This window comes from Phaenicophaeus curvirostris, chromosome 2 (genome assembly GCF_032191515.1).
Source record: "Phaenicophaeus curvirostris isolate KB17595 chromosome 2, BPBGC_Pcur_1.0, whole genome shotgun sequence".
NCBI lineage: Eukaryota > Metazoa > Chordata > Aves > Cuculiformes > Cuculidae > Phaenicophaeus > Phaenicophaeus curvirostris.
The window spans coordinates 18,297,150-18,318,822 of record NC_091393.1 but is presented as its reverse complement, the minus strand read 5'-3'; positions in this window follow the sequence as shown (position 1 = coordinate 18,318,822).

The following is a 21,673-nucleotide window of genomic DNA, read 5'->3' as shown; positions in this document are numbered from 1 at the left end:
ATCGTGTAACACCATACTCCTCAGTAGTGAGAAACAAAGAACTAAGGTTTTACAAGTAAGGCTGGTTATCATACTCTGGTTTTGGATCACTGTGACACAGGTCTTAATACTGTATGTTGTACACATTTCAAAATAATAAAGTTAATACATGAAATGTTCCTTACTCAATCCAGACTTTCAGTCCATAGTGCTAGGGCATTGATAATGCCCCATTCAAAAATTTGTTGACTCATGGTAATGGAAAAACTATACGGTACAACTTTACAAAGCCTTCTTCCCCTTATCTAACTTTGCCGCTAAGGGAGCCAGGAGAGGAATACGTAATGTCTGGTAACCAATAGGAATTAAAACACAGCTATTTGACATGTCACAGTAAAATAGGATATGATGTGAATTCCCAGGATATGTAGGCCTATGTATAATAAGAAATACTGTTAACAAGCAACTTTGGCTACGTTTGTGATATTATAGAAAGGTTTTTCTTCTGGTTTGATTTTCAGTATGTGGAAGATGCTCTTAGACCTCTTTCTAATCCTACTAGATGTAGTTCTGGGATGTGCAAGACCTGGACCCTTAATCAAGAAGGAAGCTAGCGATCAACTTAGAAATTCAACAAATAACAAACAATAAAACTTTTACAGATTCTAATCTAGGAAAACATTGCAGTATTATGTACAAATTTGATAACCAGATAGTGACCGTCATAAAAAATCAAAATCTTGGCTATAGTCTCATCTTGAAAAGAAATTCAGAACGTTTTTAACAGAACTCAACTTGGTGAATGGATAGATAAATGGATCCAAAGGAAAATTTCTCCCTCATAAAAAGGAGCCCTAACCATTTGGATGTGGCTTTATCCAACAGAAGAATCCTATAAGATAATTTGCCTCAACTGCTTATTGTCATCAGAAGCAATAGTTAGCAAAATTAGAGATAATAACAGGGTAAGCACTGAATTGAAAATAATCTTCATGGATCTTCAAGGAAGTCTATATTTAGGAATATAGTACTGTGATTTAAAGAAAAATGCTTTTACTGGAACCTAAATTTTACAATATTACCTAATTTTACTATATCTACTATTCCTCAGTGCAGGCTATAAAAAGAACTAGACATGAGGAACAATTTCTTGATGATGAGAGTGGTGAGGCATTGGCACGGGTTGCCCAGGGAAGTTGTGGCTGCCCCATCCCTGGAGGTGTTCAAGGCCAGGCAGGATGGGTCCTTGGGCAACCTGGGCTGGTGGGAGGTGTCCCTGCCACCATGGCAGGGAGGTTGGAACTAGATGATCTTTAAGGTTCTTTCCAACCCAAACTATTCTATAATTCTATGATTGTGTGGTGAAAAAGAGAATGCATCTACATATATCAATCTGAAATCTAAACTAGAAATTTGAAACTGTTAGAGTGTTAGAGCTTAAAAAACTTTTGGAATGATCTCAGCATAAATTTCAGGGACCACTAGGTATCCAGATTTTAGTACTAATTAATACACATTTAAGCATTCTGCATCATAGTGTTTAAACTTCAGGGAAATGTTGATGTGTTTGTGTGTTTTGCTGGCAAACTCAAAAATAAAAAATCCACTATACACATGGAAACTGTAAAACTAGTAATAGGCCAATTCTTCTGACAATATTAGAGTTGGTTAGATATTTATCAACAAAATCTTTTCTTGTCAGAAAAACACAGTTTTCAATGAATGAAAAAATGAAGTGAATATTCATTTTAGTGGTTCATTCAATTTTCCATTCAGCTACTACAATATTAGAACAAGCAGCTTTCTTGAGTTTGAAATATTAAACTTGTATCTCTCAACTGGCTTTTATTCTCTTACAATATAGAGTATAAGTTATTTTTTGTTTACTTTCATGGTCTCTCTTCTTGCCCATAATCTGTCATAAAGTGATGAAAGGTCAACTCCTGTGCCTGTATGGTACATGATATCATCATTTATCACCCAATGGTTAAATTATAAACAAACTCCTCTATACTCAGATAAAAAGTGTTCAACTCTTATAGTTTAAATCAAACCAGGATCCAAGAGGTTTATAGAATTACAAATGACACACAATTAAATGTCAATATGTGAACTGCAAATTCAGAATCAACATCAGCATTACAACAAATAAACCATAATACCAGACAATAGGAAAAATATTAATATACGCCTACAAATTTCCAAATAACTTTCTGCAGCCCAGAAGGCCAACCATATCCTGGGCTGCATCAAAAGAACCATAGCCAGCAGGGCAAGGGAAGGGATTCTTCCCCTCTATTCATCTCTTGTGAGACCTCATCTGAAGTCTTCTGTCCAGTTCTGGAATCCTCAAGGTAAGAAGGATATGCAGCTGTTAGAATTGGTCCAGAGGAGGGGTGACACAGATGATCCGAGGGCTGGAGCACCTTCCTTGTGAGGACAGGCTGAGAGAGTTGGGCTTGTTCAGCTTGGCGAAGAGAAGGTTCCGAAATCCTACAGCAACCTTCCAACCTTCCAGTACCTGAAAGGGGCCTCCAAGAAGGCTGGAATATTCATAAAGGCTTGTGGTGATAGGACGAGGGGCAATGGGTATAAACTGGAGAGGAGCAAATTTAGACTAGACATTAGGAATAATTTCTTCACCATGAGAGTGGTGAAGCACTGGAACAGGTTGCCCAGGGAAGTTGTGGCTGCCCCATCCCTGGAGGTTTTCAAGACGAGGCTGGATGGGGCCTTGGGTAGCCTGATCTAGTGCGATGTCCCTGTGTCCCTGCCCATGGCAGGGGATTTGGAACTAAATGATCTTTGAAGTCCTTTCCAACCCTAACTATTCTATGATTCTATGATTCTATGATTCTATGTTTCTATGATTCTACGATTCTACGATTCAACAATTCGACAATTTGACAATTCTATGATTCTATTCTACAGATTCATTTTGCTTGTATGAGCAGCAGAAATTTTGAAATGTTGTCCTTAGAAATGACCAGGAAATTATTTGAAAGAATATACATGTATAAAATGTGAGAAAAAATGCAAAGTAAATGTTTTTAGATTATATTAGTAAGACATTCTCGGTGATTGCTAATCATGATGATTTATGCATATCAGAAATATAAGAATGTTCAGAAAACTCAGATATTTCATGAATTGGAACACATAGGGGGCTAATTAAGAATTGTCTTATTGTCATGCCTAGAGCATCTAGTGCAACAACACCTTGGTGACATAAAAGATGCCACAGGGGACTTTGCATAATCTGCTGGTTAAACCAGCTTTGAAGATTAGAAATAAATTATATATATATGATGAATATAGTTACACAAACTATGTACAAAATTATATTGATTAACAATATGAAAGAACCTGATTTGTGAATGACCTAAAAGCAAGAAGAAATTATTCTGATAGCAGCAGAACTAATGACACCCAGATTCCTAAGGGTGTATATGCTCTATAACTTGCAGTCTATTCTGTATAACCCATATTTGCAATATCTCCTAAGTTTAAATGTAATATAAACTCTTCTCATTTTAAGAAAGCTTTTTCCCTAAACTTTATTTAAAAATTTATAAAGTGTATGTATATAAAGACATTCTTACTCATAGCTCCTTAGATTCTAAATCCTTAGCTAATTGTTCTCATTTCAGGAAAGTACTTTTAAAAAGAGATCTGGGTTAATGAAATCATTAAAAGTGGATAGAAATTAAAATGCCAGTAAAGGATGTATATTTACTTACTACATCCTGAAAATTGTCATTCCAGTGTCATAAGGTTCTGGAAATTTTTCATTGTGTGTTTTGCTTTAAAACCTGGAAGTTTGCATTTAATGACTAGAATTACACTTTTAGATTTGGTAGGGAGTGGGAGAAGTATTTGTAGGCTCTGTGACACCTTCCTCAAACTTGAAATGATCTTTAGTGAAGGTAATAATTCAAATTAGTCCCCTGTCCTGGTAAGTATATACTGGATAGGTCTCTAAGGGTCATTGCCAAGTAGCTGTCTGTGCTGACCTGTCTGTGGACCCAATCCTCCCTACTGTTAGTCTAATAAGATCTGACTTCTCCTATGTCTTGCCTTAGAATGTGGCAGACCACTAATAACAGTAGCAATTTTCTGCATGCATTTTAAAGGGACTGCAGATATATGAAAATACAGTACAAAAATCAGCACTGGAGTAATTGAAGTGATTAACTTACAGACTCATCTGAGTTTTAGGTGTCTTGTCTCAATAATATCCTAACTGTAAGCTTACTTTGCCAAGGAAGATAAATCTCTGTCCTCCTGTTGATATTAGTTGACACTGACCAAACACTTCAGCAGGCACAGTGTGTTATGCCTTAATATTACTTTAAGGTTATGTTCTGAGCTGGAGGTGATAGTCCTCCACTTCCTGCACTTTTGTCTTACAGAAAGAGAATCCAAGTTTGCATGAGACTAAGGATTTCCATCTTGTAGAATACAGAAGCTATACATATGGTGAACGAATTCTTCTCAGAAGAAAGGAGACACAATTAAAACTGGAGCATTTACCTTCAGTGTATGAGTTTTAACTCCTGCACTGTTGGATGAAAGTGCAGGCTTTTCTTTTATAGTAATGTTTTTTAACTTTTTCCCTGACTGTCTTTATTCTGCAAATTAAACAGTTTATATTTCTGAAAGAAAATAGGACTACTTTTCCTAGAAACAAAGTACCATTGTCTGAAACAATATATATAAGTTGTAGTTCTAGTTCAACAGGTTATTGTTCTTTATTCAAGAACTGCTTTAGACTAGGGTGATTACCAATGCTTGCTGCTCAAAGAGAATATGAACAGAGGAAGAAGGAGGAGGTGGTCATAGGTGAACTTAATTTACATGACTTTATTGTCCCTTCTGTCTAACCTTTATTATGCTTTCATACAAAGCTTCAATTACAGCATGTACCTTCCCCATTCATATTCTGCTTGATTTTAATCTTTGTCCTTTAAACATTTTATCTAGGTTAGCCATGCATACACGCAGATAAGCTAGTGTGTTTTCAAATGTTTGGTACTTTAGTGGTAGTTGTACAGGGCTTTTTTTTTGATTATTACCTCTGGAAACTACAAGCCAGGTGTGACTGTTGGATTTTATGTTTGTCTCAAACTTTGTGTTTGATAATGCTCAGAGAGAAAATAAGACCCTGAGCTGTTAAGTCCACTTTGCTCGTGGCATCTTGTGCAGGCTTTAGCTTACAGGCTGTGTAAGGGAGGCTGCAGGAACTGTTAGCTCATGGCCTCCACAGGATAGCCACGTGTTATCCTGCGATTGGACCTGGGAGCAGATTCGATGGCACTTGCAGCAGAGATGGTATAAAAGGACACTGAACCTGCAGAGACTTGCCATCCTTCTTCAGGACTGGACTGACATCAGTCCAGTCAGACGCAGGATGGGAGGTTGGCAGGATATCACATAACCCTGGTCGTGACTCTCTCCCCTTCTCCTTCTTACCTCTTCTCTCTTTTCCCTTTTCTCTTTCTCCTCTAAATAAACAGTTAAGTGGTTATTGGTAATATTTGACTTCATATGTGCCTTAATCTCTCAGTGGGTATCCAAACCTACAAGTCCCAGCAAGTCAGTGTACCTTGCAGACTGTAACATCAAGTTAGAGATTACATGCTGAATTTGTAGCATACCATATCTAATGGGGAAAAGAAGTCAATAGCTTGATAAGATAGAAGAAGTAGAAATAAGCATTTGCTTCAAAGGATTCATATTTGCCCTATTAATGAATAGAAAATATTTTATTCTACCACAATTACAAGTATTCATACACACAAATTTGCAAGAAAATAATCTGAAGAATAAAACCACATTGTTCTGCAATGTAGAAATTGTTTTTCTACAATAATCCACCCAAAAAACACTACTTCTTTCTGAGCATTAGTCCAACTAACAAGCCTCCTACTCCTGTTTTATATTCTACTGAGTACCATAAAAGTCAACTAAAATTTTTATTGTGTAGTTTTAGAATTTCACTTTTCTTTCAGGAGATATCTCTGCAAGGCAGTTGATTCAGAATGATAGTGCAAACAAGAAATTACTATTAGGAATCCAGGACTGTTTCTGGGGAAAGCTTAGGTTGTTTCAGATCAGTTTGTTTCTAATCATATAGCCAGACAGTTTAAATCATTTCAGGAAATATTGATGATTTTGGCTGTAGAGCTGGGGAGTAGTCTGCATTCTTTACACAGAATACACTGGAGCAATGCTTCTAAATTAATGATACAGCAAAATATAGATACAATCCATTTCTACTGATAGCAAGAGTAACAAGTAAAATAGGTCACTAAGCACATCAGGAGCCTCACAGGTAACAGTAGTCACACTAGCGCACTATTACAAAAAAAGATTAATTTTGTTATTGTTCTTATCATCAGATTATTTTGAGATCACTGTGAACACAAATCTATTCCTTTCCATAAAGAAGAAAAAAAAATATATATTCAGTTTAGGGAGGGATTGAGCAGGGCCATAAAAAACAGATTAGCATGTAAAAAACCTACTTAAAGTGTACAAAAGAAGCTACTGAGTAAAGCAAACTTGCCATCTAAAAATGGTGTTGAAATTGCAGTGTTTATGGAAACTGTGACTTTAAATATGGGGAATTTTATTCAGGGACAAGCAAAAATGCAATGTCCATAAAATATGTATCACATCAAAAGCCAAACAGTAAGCTGGAAACAGTAAACAGCTAAAGATCTTGACATTTGCTGCTCTTGTGGAAGAGGGTCAGACAGCTGTTCTAAAGTTGTAGAAACTGTAATAAAAGGGATATATCTGAAGTGTAAACGATCTGGCACAGACTGCAATAAGGAATAAAAGTTATATTGCTGTTGATATAATGATAATATCACATTAGCTAAAAGGCAGGTAACCCTTAAGAACTCTATAGGAGGAAAAATGATATCAGTACTAAAAATGCTAAAAATAGGAAAATAACCATCAAATTAGGAAAATGTTCAGGTTTGCCAAATGAGTAGATGAATGTCATTTTGACAGGATCAGCTGTGGACTTACAGGTTCCTCAGAATATACTGAGAAGCATGCATTTGATTTTTGTCTGTCTCACATCGTCACAAAACATTGTTTCTGACTCAGAAGACACAGATAGCTTGTCACTTTGTGCCAGGAAATGCACATAGCTCAAGTCCTCAACAGACTCTCTTCAGTGTCAGCGTGGTAACATAGCTTTAGATTCAATGATTCTCTGTTATGTCTTCCATATTTTTTGACTGAAAAACTTATATTTTACTCACAAGCACATCCACCTGTAGAGCATGTATAGGACAAAGAAAGATTACCATGTCATCCACAAAACTCAGGGAGGAGGGTAAATAAATAAAGAAAAATATTATACAATTGAATTCTATAGAGATAAGAAGCTATTTACTAGCCATATTATACTGATATCATTTTCACTTTCAGCAGATCAATTTCCTGCAAAAGTTATTCTTCCTGTTGAAGGCCAGAATAAGGACTGTTCGTGTAATTCATTGTATGATGTTTTAAACAGATGTGTTTTTAACAGAAACTTGCATAGATGTGCATTACAAAAGCCCTCAACTTTTATGATTGAACGTATATCACAATGTTTTCATTATTCTGTGAAATTATATAACTTCAAATTTTGCTTTTCTATAGCAGAGTTATGTAATTTTCCTAGATTATTTTTGCACCAAGACAATGTGTTAACCCACAAAGCTTTGTATGAGAAGAAATGTTTAGCTAATAACTGTGCCTGAGAATCCACACTGTTCTCCAGATCTGGCTTCCTTCGCAAAGGTCAAGTCAATGTTCGAAGGAACCCATTTTTCTGTTGGTAGAAGATATGAAATCAAAAACAGTGGTCCTCAACAGCTTTTCAGAAAATGATCTGCAGCATTGCTTTGAATTTTGACAGTATTGTACCCAACTCTGTATCAACTCAGAAGGGAAATATTTTGAAGGTGATTGTAGTTGAGCGCCTTAATTTGTTAAGTAAAAAATGTTACAGACATAGTCTCATTTTTTTGTGTCAGACCTCATGTTTTTAGAAATGTATAATACTGAAAATGTAGTTTTCAATGAATACAAGTGTTTGAATTTGTAAGATGTTCATTACAGTACTTCATGGCTAAAATAGTATTAAGAGCAAAATGGTTGTTCTTACCCAAGTACGTTAAGGAAACAGTGCCAAGACTAAGATGGTTGAATCTCAATTTCTTCTTCAGTCACAATCACAACATTTCTTTAGGATTCTAGAAGGCCTCCACAGCAGAGGAAACCATAACATGACCATACATATAGTATATATATTGTATATATATATATAGTAAGTATATAGTAAGAAGATGATTTTTAATTAATTTAGAATAAATAGACTCATGGCAGACTGTGGAGAATGGCAAGAGAAAAAGGGATCTTTTAGATGCCACTTTACTCAGAACAGGTATGATAAGAGGTGCCTACTTCCAGAGAAATGTTCAAGAAGTTAAACTTGGATTTTGGATGCTGCAGTTGTATATCTTAATGGGAGGTTTCACCATGCACAATCAAAAAGAAATTAGGTCTCTCAGCTATTAAATGAAATTATATATGAAAGGAGGCTCCAAAACTATATCGTGATTCACACACAGCCACACATGTGTATATGTCATATTAGAAACATAAAGTTATAGAATCATAGAATGGTTTCAGTCAGAAGAGATCTTTAAAGATCACCTACTCCAGCCCCACCCCTCATCATGTGCAAAGACATCTTTCCCTATATCAAGTTGCTCAAAGAACCATCCAACCTGACCTTGAACACTTCCAGCAATATTAGACATACTCCTAAATAGTGTTGCAATTGACATGTGTCTACTACTTTAATATTGCTTTGTGTGATTGAAAGCTTGCTCAAAACTGTTGAAAGCTGTTGAAACATTTTATTAACTCAGCTTTTCTGTTTTTGTGTTTCACAGGGCAAGATGCTTTGCAATGAAGATCATTTATTGAAAATTGAAAATGTGTAAAAGTGTAAATCCATGAAAATAAATAGGCAACAAGCAGGCAACATCTGCTCATTTCAGTTCATGAATTGAGCTCTATCAGTCACTAACCTGTCTGATAGTTGTACTGAGTGCAGGGTATAATAAAGCAGAGTTAAGTGCTCTTGGCAAAGCTGCTGGACTGAACTGAGGCGGTTGACCTATGGTCACCACAGTAAGAATATCCTTCTGCTTCTCTTTCCTTTCTCATATTTTCTCTTAGATCTGCCACATCTATTGATAAGGGACATTTGCTTTGAAATCTCCTTCCTGATATTTTGGATATATAGAGTGAGAGTGTAGTGTAATTTACATAGTATATAGATTTAAGTTTTCTGATTTCATAATTTAAACTTCAAGGCATTTTTTAATTATTCTTTTACTCATAAAAACTCTGATTATTTTCTTATTTGAGCAGAACAATGGAAATTAAAATTAATATTATTGTTAATTTTATTCTGATATTCCCCAGAGTGAGTCTGTCTCAAATTATATAACTAGTCTAGGATGGATGGAGGTAAAACTGCACTCAGAAAGTGTTATCAATGGATCACTTTCAAATAGGAAGTACACACTGAGATTCTCTTCCCCTAGGTTCTATCCAGTACTATTCAGTGCTGTTCAGTACTCTTGAGAGTAAGTTGAGTGTTGAAACATAAATGTAACAATTTTTTTTATATCCGTGTATGGGCACCACACTGGGGGAAACTGCAGTTGCAGCAGGACTGGCTTAGAATTCCAAGCATTATGAGAAAATCAAAAACTGTTATTAAAAAAGGAACAGTGTTTAATGAATTCAAAAACATAAGTCTAGACTTAGACAAGAACAAATTATTTCTCTAACTGGAAGAAAAGTGTGAGGTTACACTGTGATTCATCAGAATAGGATTTGGGGATTATGATACAAAGTAAACTATAGTGAGTTACTGTTGAACTAGTCTGATGTTGTGAAAAAGACAAATACTATTTTGGGACATAGTTATGGGGTGCCTGTAAAGTTAATGTCTCTTCTTAAGGTAGATATGTTAAATCATAATGTATGCTCTGCCGCTAATGTGTAGATCAAATGGGAAAAGCCAGGGGAAGAAAAATGTAATTTGCAGGAACAGTTTGAAAATATTTGGATAACTTGCTTCGGGGGCGAGGAGTAGTTATAGACTTCTTCAAATGTAGAAATACATGGTTGCAAAGATCAAAGATTAAAGATAAAATAAGCTGTTTTGGATGCCCACAGTAGAATTAACTGGAAGTAATATATATATATATTGCATGAAATGAAGCTTTAATTACAGATCAGGAAAAACATAAGCTGTTTTTAAAGACTGTAATTGATTTCCTACATGCATTATAGACTTCTTTTCACCAGAAATTTTTAAGAACCTGTTGATTCATCAAAAAATCATCCAAGCACATGAAGAGATATAGATTTGATACCTCTTAACATCCACTTGTCATATTTTGTGAGCCCTTTTTGATCATTTATCTTGCAAATATTAAATATAGATATTTCTTGTCTAGTTACAGTGCTAATAGGATGTACCAAGCTGTGCAGATTGAATATGAATGTGAAGGATAAAAATTAGTTTCAAAAATTTGATGCTAAAAATAATAAAATTGAAAAAATTATTGTCAAGGATTCTAGCTTTGTTTTTTTATTTAAATTGTTAAGGATCAACGTGGATGATTTAAATGAAGGTTTTCCTCTAAAGTATATGGAAAGAAAAAAAGGCAATGCAAAGCTGCACGGCTGTGGGCTGGCAGATAAAAATGTACAAAAGACTATTGGTTTAAAAAATTTAATTTTCTAAATTAAGAAAAATGTATTTCATAGAATCATAGAATAACCAGGTTGGAAGAGACCCACCAGATCATTGAGTCCAACCATTCCTATCAACCACTAAACCATGCCCCTTTGCACCTCGTCCACCCGTGCCTTAAACACCTCCAGGGAAGGTGAATCAACCACCTCCCTGGGCAGCCTCTGCCAGTGCCCAATGACCCTTTCTGGGAAAAATTTTTTCCTAATGTCCAGCCTAAATCTCCCCTGGCGGAGCTTGAGGCCATTCCCTCTTGTCCTGTCCCCTGTCACTTGGGAGAAGAGGCCAGCACCCTCCTCTCTACAATGTCCTTTCAGGTAGTTGTAGAGAGCAATGAGGTCTCCCCTCAGCCTCCTCTTCTCCAGGCTAAACAACCCCAGCTCTCTCAGCCGCTCCTCATAAGGCCTGTTCTCCAGCCCCCTCACCAGCTTTGTTGCTCTTCTCTGGACTCGTTCCAGAGCCTCAACATCCTTCTTGTGGTGAGGGGCCCAGAACTGAACACAGGATTCGAGGAGCGGTCTCACCAGTGCCGAGTACAGAGGGAGAATAACCTCCCTGGACCTGCTGGTCACACCGTTTCTGATACAAGCCAAGATGCCATTGGCCTTCTTGGCCACCTGGGCACACTGTAACTTCTCAATAAAGAAAAAACAATATTTTAAGTAGATAATGGAAGAAGTTTTTCCATTCAGTCTCTGTTTACTTGTATGAAATTCACTCCTGTGCAAGTTGTAAGGAAAAATGGAAGAGTCTTTTCCTCTTAAAATGGTAGTATTTCCTTTCTTATAGACATAGCAGAGCAGGAAACATCTAGCAGAATATAAATGAAAAATAAAACAAAATATTCCATAGTGAATGATAATATTATCTTTCTACATTCTGTTAAAGGAAATTCAGCATCTTGCCATTTTAATACAAGCCACAAAGAGCTACTGTTAAATTCTGTTTCAGAAAGGTATACCTTTTCAATACATTTTTCTTGTGGGTGGAAAAATTCCACATTTGGCCTCTGAGATTGTGACACTATTTCTGTGCTTGAGAAATACACTAAAAACTTTTACTTGTCTAGGCAAAGGAAAGGTTTGACCTTTTTTCAGATGAAGAACCTGAATAATATGGTGATGAGGACCGCATAAAGAATTATAATGTTAATACCTACTTTCCCTGAGGGGAGAGGTTGATTTCACAGGTTACTTGTTCCAGATCAGAAGCCAAAATAAGATAAAATCTTCTCAAGTTTTACTGTGTATTTAGCTCTCTCCTCTGTCGTTTATGCTGTTAAACATAACTTTTCAACCTGGACCTTCACCTTGGACATTATTCTTATTTAAGATCTCATGTAAGCAGACTTTTGAATAAAGTACTACATTAAGATTGTAACCATTTTTCAAAATATCATTGTCCATGGGATTTTTTAAGGAATTGTTCATATTTTACATAGATATGCAGTAAAAGGATCTGTATTTATTAAATTTTTCCCAACTGCTGAGATTATATTTTGGAGGTATGTAAATGAGTTATATTAATGGAATCATTCCCTGGAATTGAGTTGAAATAACTGTGATTTATTCTCAGATCATTAGCACGAGAGTCAGAGAACTAAATACATTACTTAGATCGTTGCCTATAAGAACTTCACATACATTTTTCTTGAGAGTCTGTAGCGAATTGTGCCCCGTGCTACTGATACATTTCCTACTAGTAATTCATTACATTATTATAAGCTACATACAATAAAAAAGCAGTCTGTTCCAACGCTTGACAACCCTTTTGGTGAAGAAATTTTTCCTAACATCTAGTCTAAACCTCCCCTGGAGCAACTTGAGGCCATTTCTACACATCCTATAGATTGCTACTTGAGAAAGGAGGCACCCGCCTTGTTACAATCTCCTTTCAGTTGTAGGGAGCAATAAGGTCTCTCCTCAGCCCTCTTTTTGTCCAGATTAAACAGCCCCAGTTCCCTTAGCCACTCCTTGTAAGACTTGTTCTCTAGACCCAGGAGGCTTTCTTTGCTCATACTCTAAAACCTCAATGTCTGTCTTGTGCTGGGGGGCCCAAAATAACATAATATTTTAGGTGCAGCCTCACCAGAACTGAGTACAGAAGGACAATCATTTCCATAGCTGGCAACACTATTTCTGATACAAGTCCCAGTGTTATTTGCCTTCTCAGCAACCTGATCACACCGTCACAGAAAAAGATCAGCTTAGTCAATCAGTATCTCTTTCACAAAGCCACGTCGACTGGGCACCTATTGGGCACCTTCATAAAGCTCTAGATAATTAAAACAGTCCCTAACATACAGGGTTGCCCACCCCGCCTCTCCTACCTGCTTGCACCTTCTGAAATGTTTATAGTAATCCTTTGCAGCACTCCAGTTGTGTAAGTTGTCCCAGTATGTTTCAATGACTGCAACTGTATCATAGTTTTCTTGCTGTACGAGGGCTTCTAGATTCTCCTGTTTGTTGCCCGTACAGATGTAGATGCACTTTAGCTGAGCTACTGATCTCACCTCATTTTTAGGGGGAGAAGCCCTGATTCCTATGTGACTGTTCTCAGGAACTTCTGTGTTTTTTACCGCATCAATAACCCTTGTGTCTTTACTGCCGTATGGATCTCCACTGAGAGATCCTCCTACCTCCACTGAGATTGCAGAGTGAAAATATCCGGCTAGCATAACTTCCCTCAAACATCCATGTTCTGCCCCCAGGCTTATCTCTAGTGAATCTGTTTTTATGCCACTTGAAATCTAGTTTAAAGCTCTTTCAATGAGCCCTGCTAACTCCAGCACAAAGATCCTTTTCCCTCTTTTTATCTGTCACCAGGAGATCTGGTGTCATATGGACTGACCTGTGATCAAAAAACCCAAAATTCTGCCAGTAGTAGTGGACTCAGAGCCAGGTGTTGATCTTCCTGTTTCTTTCCTCGTTTTTCCCTACAACTGGAAGGATATAGGAGAACACAACTTCTGCTCCTGATCCCTTAGCCAGTCATCCCAAGGCCCTAAACTCTTGATTGCTCTTGGACTTCCTGTTGCAACTTCAGTATGTCAGGACTGCAGTTCGGGAAGGTCTGAATTATATTGGGAGATATAAAAAACCAAACAAACAGAAAACACAAAAGCAAATTATGTATTAAATTTCCATAGCCACAAGATGACTCTATCATTCAAGTAACTTAACTCTCAAAATTCATGTCCAATGCTAAGAAGTTTATTAAAATCTTGGTCCTGTACATATGTGGAGTGTAGAGGTAGCTCGAGTGTAGAAATCCTGTAATCTCTTAATTTAATTCTATATTATTAGTCTTGTGTATTTGAACAGTGTAGTAGGAAGCGAAGATCACAAAGACTTCTTGTACTTTATTCTTTTCACACTTTCCTGGAACAGTTTATTACGACTGAGTCATGAAGAGAACAGATTGCAAGATTGTCTTGCAAAAAGACATTGACCTTAGTAGAATGTCTTGTGAAAGAAAACTAAGCTTAGCGTAAAACGTAAAAAGGGGCACTGAGTGGTTTTTCCACAATGAAATAAGTGTTCATAAGTGCAGGAGCTTTTCCTACAGCAAAGCAACCAAGCAGTATCTTTCAACTAATTCAACTATTTTGATTTGAAAATAAAATTTAAAAAAAATTAACTCTTTTCTGCTGTCATGCAAGCGAATATTCTATTTACCTACTGGGAAATAGCATAAAATTTACTAATGTCAGTTGCAAAGTTAGAAGAGAGAAATTAGAGTCTTTATTCAGCACTATGGTTGTGATTAAGAACTATAAAAATCCTCAAATTCAATCAGTCATTTCAAAATTAAACCTAAAGCAAAATAACCCCAAAGCTGCCCTGTAAGTCTTTGTTTACCATTTAGAAATGAGATTTCCAGACAAACTCCAATTGTGTTTAGTTAAACAAGCTGTCAGTTTGCAACTGGTATTTTCAATGTGGAAGTTATTCAAGGGGAACGTTCTGAACATATGCAACAATAATATGCAGAAGGAAAGATATATGATGTATTAATTTGGTTTCCATACAGAAAAAACATAGGTTAGCTACTGACTGATTACAGTAAACAAAGGAGTTTGTCTTGTCTGTATTTGATCATTTCTTATCTGAAGAAAAATACACTGGATATGCCTGATCTTTACTGTAAGTCACCAGTCATTAGTGTAACTAGCTGTCTGTGTTAGGAATCCACTGCTGCAGAAGGTCAAACTGCATATTATGATTCTAACTGAAGAAAATACCTGTTTTACTACAGCAATACCCATTTCACAGTTGAAATCTCTCTCTTATTTTAGGTATGCAAAAACACTTGAATTTATGATATAATAGTTTTTTGATTCTTATTGGATTTTTAGAACACATCTACTAAATAATTCTGGCTTAAAAAGTGCCAGTTATCTAAATGACAGCACTCTGAAAGCAGGTTGACTAACTCAAGTGCTGCTGAATGAAAAAAAGTAAAAATAAAATAATAATAAAAAAATTAATCTCATCAACACACAAAAGTATTTTTATTTGTGTTTAAGCTCCAAAATGTAATTGAGGGTATTGGTAAAAATTATCTTTTAAATTATTTCAGAAAAAAATGTCTCTGAGTTGTTTTTTTCCCCCTTGTGACACAGCTGATTTAAATTTGTAGGTGAAATTAATCAAAGATAGAGTATTTCATTGTAACCAGTACAGCTGTAAGTTGTAATTTTTGTAAATTTAGAGTACAGAAGACTCAACTATTTCATCCGTTCCTCCAATATATATAGTAGCATTTTCTGTTTTCTAGCAAATATTCTCAACATTTCACAGGACAGCTTCTTAGAAATTGTCCTTAAATCAGCTGGACATGTATCAGCTGGACTTTCAGGGTTTTTAACTATGAGTGTCCATATTTTCTTGGAAGTTTTCTATATACCTCTTTTTTTTAATTACAATTTTACACTATTTACATTATATTATCTAGAGTATTGCACACTTTATGAACTTTCTAATAAAAACAAGGTCTTCAGTATCAGAGACAATGACATACAATATCCAAGCTCTAGTGTATCACTCTATAATTTTTCCAATTTTCATCTGAAATTAGTGATTTTCAGTTAAGGTTTTGTAAATTCTAGGTGACAAAGTAAAATTTCTCAGGTAGCAGATATTTGTCACATACAGCATGAATATATAGAAAAAAGGTCAATGGCACTACCAAGGTGTCTATAACTAATAATGTATATATGAGACTGTTACAAGGACAGGTATGGTCGGACTTCATGATCTCGAAGGTCTTTTCCAGCCCAGTGATTCTATGATTCTATGAAGGGTGACACCTAAGAAATGTATATTCATCCCAAATGAAATCATTCACATTAATATTTCTTCTATTACTTCACTGTCTATTTATTTATTTATTAACTTGTTTATTTATTTTTTTATTGTTTTGCACTAACAGCAAATACTGCATATTTCTTATCAGAATAATAGTTTGATTTGTGTAGGTTTAAGTTTGGATTGTTATAGTTGTGAATGTGTAATACTGTTTATGTGTAAATAATCAATTTTGATCACTTTCATGCATATACTAATAGTATTAATTTCTAAGCATATTATATATAGCAAGATAATTTTGCTGATCAATATGTAAGAAAATTTTATAGAAAACTAAACTATAAGTCAGCGGCAGAAAAGCTAGTTATATATTCAAATGTTATTCTCCCATACCTGCAATACTCCAAGTTCTAAAAATGTTGTTCACCTGAATGAGGGAGACACATAGTCAATCTGTGTTTTTATAATCATGTAATTTGAAAAAAAAAGCTAGATTTATTTATATGAGAGAACAAAGAGAGAGCTGTCAAAGGGAAAAGCAAATAACAAATAGCACTTATTTAGTTTAATTGAAAGAAACAGAAGATTTTTTCTGATGACATTCCGGTACCTTAGTATTAACTGCCTGAATCTAACTATTTATTGAAGTACAGCGACCAGAATTAGTATTATAAAAATATTTTTTGTCCACAATCCTGAGATGAAATATCTGAAAGTTTGCCATTTAAACCTGTCACCTTACTTCACTTCTGAATTACTTTTAATTACTCTTTAAGTACAAATCCACTAATTTTCACTTCCTTCTGTCACTTTTTCCCTTCCAGACATCTCCAGAGTTTTCTTCTCTCCCATTTTCACTCCCTTCTGGTGTAGTCTTTGCAATATGTATTCATCTGTATTAACTTCTACCTAAATGCAGAAGTGCCCAAACAAACATAATTGGTTGTTGCAAATTTCTCAAAATAGAATGAAAGAACTATGCAATTTCAGGAAGACACAAATAGGCAAAAATGTAATAAACTTTTAAAACATAGTAAACAATGAAATACACTGAATACATTATATAACTTAAAAATATTTTATGAAAAGGAAACAAGGATGTTGCAAAATTTTATCCTTTGTCAGGAAACTTATGTGAAACTACATTCCTAATAAAAAAAATTGCTTGATATAATATCTCGTTATAATTTGCATCTGAGATTTTATATGTGAAGCCCTTTTTGGGGAGAAAATAAGTCTTTAAGATGCTTTGCTGCATCTTTTGCTAAGAGTGGTCAAATTTATGTTTAAGTTCTTATCATGGTAAGCATGTCCTTTGTACTTTCTTCCCTATATAAAAGAAATTACCCGTAGCAGCATAAACCTGAGTCTCAACAGCAAAGCACTGATATAACCAGGTAAATGAAAAGAAACATTTTTGTGTTCTTTTTTTTCCTTTAGAGAACTACTTTCTCAAATTTTCATCAAATTTCCAATCTAAGTGGTTCATAATTTCTTCAAATGTGCCTACTAGATAGAAGTCTTCCTTTTAGGAAAGATCTCTTTGTTTCTGAATGTGAATGTATACACACTGTGTGAGATAGGTATGTTTTTATGGAAGCTATTTTATTTCTTATTTTAGTGTCTGATGCATTGTCTGAATTTGTAAGCTTGGAAGCAAGTGAACTACACACAGTGGGGTGCTGAGCTTTCTGAAGGAAGAGAATCTATGCTGTCATGTTAGCTGTGTGGAAAAGCATAACAGCTTGTAAGAGCACACAATGTTTCATGAATAAAAGATAAAGCCAATTTAGAAAAGTGTTTGTCCTTTAGACTACAACTTTAAAGCAGCTCTGTATCATGTCATAATTTTTCTTAACTTTTAATAGTTTGTGATGAAAATTTCCCCTCTATAGTACCTTTTTTAGTTTTATTGTAATATGTCATCTTTTCATTGATTCTCAATGATTCATTCAAGAAATTGATGAAACACTAATGAAAGGTAGCAACAAAGACGGAAGTTACTGGAATTTAAGAAAACAAAGGCCATAATATATATAGGAATTTAGGTGTTGTTTTACCCAATAATTGTGGCATTCAGTATAGGTATACTTATTTTGTGTGGATGGATTCCCAATGGAAACTATTTCCTTTGCCAGAAAATGCATGTGCTACTACAAATATTTAAATCTTTAAGATATTTTAAAAGACAGTAATGCTTCTTTCTCATATCATTAGAAAGAATCACTGTCATTTAGGATAATAATTAATCTGCCAAAATGAGAAGAGGACCCTTACTTTAATGTGTGTTCTTGCACAGAATCTCACTGGGATAATCAATTCTGACAGTTTTAGTAAGCTTCATCAAGCATTAGTTAAATCAGCCATAACTTCTTAGTATTACTGGCTAATTGCTTTGTTAATCTGAGGTAACTCTAGAGTATACTAAAGCTCCATCTCAATACAATAAACCTGTACTTCTGAGTATACTACCACACTGTTTAAATCTTCATCAATGGCTGGTCTTCAGATGCTGGAATGGACTTTATTCAGTTCAGTAAATAAGAAGAAGATTTTATTTTTTGGCACAAATATAGTTTTCAATATGCTGAAACTATGGGTTTAGATGGTGAAGTGAAATTTGCAGAAGTGGTTGTTGGAAAGTATTCTAACACAGAAACCACAACATAAGTACTAAAAGGAAAAAACTTACATAATTTGTTGACTAGAATTGTATGTTCTTCTTCCAAACGAAAACAGTATGAAATGAATTCCAAGTCAATATTTCAAGCAATAAAATGTGTGGTTCTCTCTGAAAAATGTGTTGTATTTTGCCCAGAAGTTATGAATGTGAGGAAGAAATTACTGAATAAATAGTCCAGCCTTTTATATAGGCAGACAGGTCAAAGGCTTATAGTTACCTATAAACTTGCTACAAAAATAAAACAAAATAGGAATGGTTCCTTTCCATCAGGAAAATCAGAGCGCATAATACTACTCACGTATTTAGGAATTACTAGGGTGACATTTGGAAAATAATCACAGATCTGCATATAAGCAGATGTAGGCTGAGTCCAGTAATGCACCTCGCTGACAAAAATGCCTTGATATTACACTTCTGGCAACTTAGAGGGTTTATAGCTCATCACGGGATCATAGAATGTTATGGATTGAAAATGACATTCAAAGATCAACTAGGCTGACCCTACTGTTATGGACAGGGGTGCCTTCAACTAGATCAGGTTGCTCAAAGCCCCAGCCAATATGACCTTGAACATTTCCAGGGATGGGGTATCTGCCACCTGCCTGGGCAACTGGCTCCAGAGCTTCATAACCCCTACTGTAAACAATTTCTTCTTCACATCTAACCTAAATCTACCTTCTTTAAGTTTAAAATTATTATTCCTTGTGCTATCACTGTAGAAAATGATAAAAATCCTCTCAATCTTTCTTATAAGCCTCCTTTAAGTATTAACAGGGCATAAGGTCTCCTCGGTGCCTTCTCTTCTCCGGACTGAATAACCCCAATTCTCTCAACCTTTTTTCATAGGAGATGTGTTCCATCCCTCTGATCATTCTTGTGGCCCTTCTCTGGACCCACTCAAACAGGTAAATTTCTCTCCCATGCTGAGGGCTCCAGAGATGTTTTTATCAAGAGATGGCTGAAAATGAAGGGCAAAGCCAAAGAATGGATTGCAATAGACAGGTGTATCTCCTGTGTCTTCTGGTAAATTAAAATTCAACTTTAAGTGTCCTCTGATACCTGAATTTCTCCACTCTTCAAACAATCTTCACAATGTTGTGTGGATGAGGCTTAATTGATAGGGGAGTTTTATCACATTCTTTTGGAATTGTCCAAATTCTCAGCCTCATTGATATATCTGGATAGCATAAGGACTCCAGACACCTTAACAACTCCCACCAGCATCCTGGTCTATGACAACAGCTTCCTACAAGAACTTATTCTGGCTGCCCATGCCTCAGGAAGCAGAGGACAAAGGAGGACTAAGGAAGACCCTCCTTTGGTGATTATTTTGTAGTCAAGAAGCTCAAGAAAACAGATCTCATATGAAGATAAATGATCTCTTAGAAAGACAGCAGAGGTTAATTTCTTTGCTGGGAAATCAAAAGCAGGCAGAGGAAAGTGGCAAAAAGAAGGCTGAAAAATATCTCCGTTATTATTTTTTATTCTATAGCGTGGCATTTAGTAGTCTGAGTGAAGTATAAACAACTTTTGAGAGAGGACTCCCATGTGGCAGAAACAATTGAATGAGATGAGTGCCCAGAAACACTGAAATGAAAACAAAACAAAACAGAAGCTAGATAAATCACTGTAATAGCTATGGCTAACTGTATGTTTTGCTTAATCATCACACGTCTGTCATCATCACGCGGTCACCTATCATTCATCTAATCAGTCAATGATCAGAAAAATATGAACCAAGAACTGTTAAATATGGGGACGAGCAAGGAAATTCCATAAAAAAAAAAAACAAACATGCCCTCAGACATAAGATACATCTCAGAAGAGTTCCTGTGCAGGGAATTGCTCCTTAAATGAAAACTTAGAATATATGGCTGGAAGCTGTGAGCACATAGGGTAACCTTGTGAAATTTCTATCCGGGAGGTTAATGTGCAGGTGTGTTACACCTAGCAAACATCCATTACACTAGGACCAGACTTCAGAGGTAAAATACATGGAATACAGCTTTGGAGATAAGAGCTCAATAGCCTTAGCATAAGGAACAAGGAATTATTGTAGTTTAGGAAAACATAGCAAAGATTTCTGCACGTGGCAAATAGTTTCTAACTTATTTAGTCTCTTAGCTTTGGGCTACAGATGTTCATTGCACATATGAAACAAATTTTGAAATGCTACAAAAAAAATGTAGTTTGGTAAGTTGACCCTGGCTTGTTGCCAGGTGCCCACACTGCTGCTTTCTCACTCCTCTCCCTCAACAGTAAAGTAGGACAAAAAACCTTGTGGATCAAGATAATGACAGGTAGATCATTTACTAATTACTATCATGTGATAAACTAGCTTGAGTTCATCTTTCATTTTATTCCTGATATTGGAATTTCTTTTTGACTATTATGCAAGAAGGCAAAACCCTCTAGGTGATGTCATGTTAGCTGTGTTATAGAAAGAGGATTAAACATGATTATCTTGACTCAAATGCAGGTAGATCAAATTTGTGTTATCATTTTTCAGTAATTCACAATCAGAATTGGTGTAGGCAGAGGGAGCTAGGTCAGTTTCTCGGTTCTGCTGTTGCAACAGGCAGAGTCCTTCATGTTTCTTAGTTATTCCAGCCTTGAATAGCTGCTTATTTCTTCTTTGAAGCAATAATGGAAAATAGATTTTGACGTTGCAACTACCAATAAACTTTTTAGGCTTAAGTGTGAATATAGGATGAATTCAATATATGTTCAAGCATTCAAAAGTGAAGACATTTTCCTCTAGATGGTCAGTATTCCATCAAAATTATCAGGGTAAGCAGGTGTGTATTATGTCAGTAAATACACCTGTTAAGTTGTACACGAGACAGGTTACTT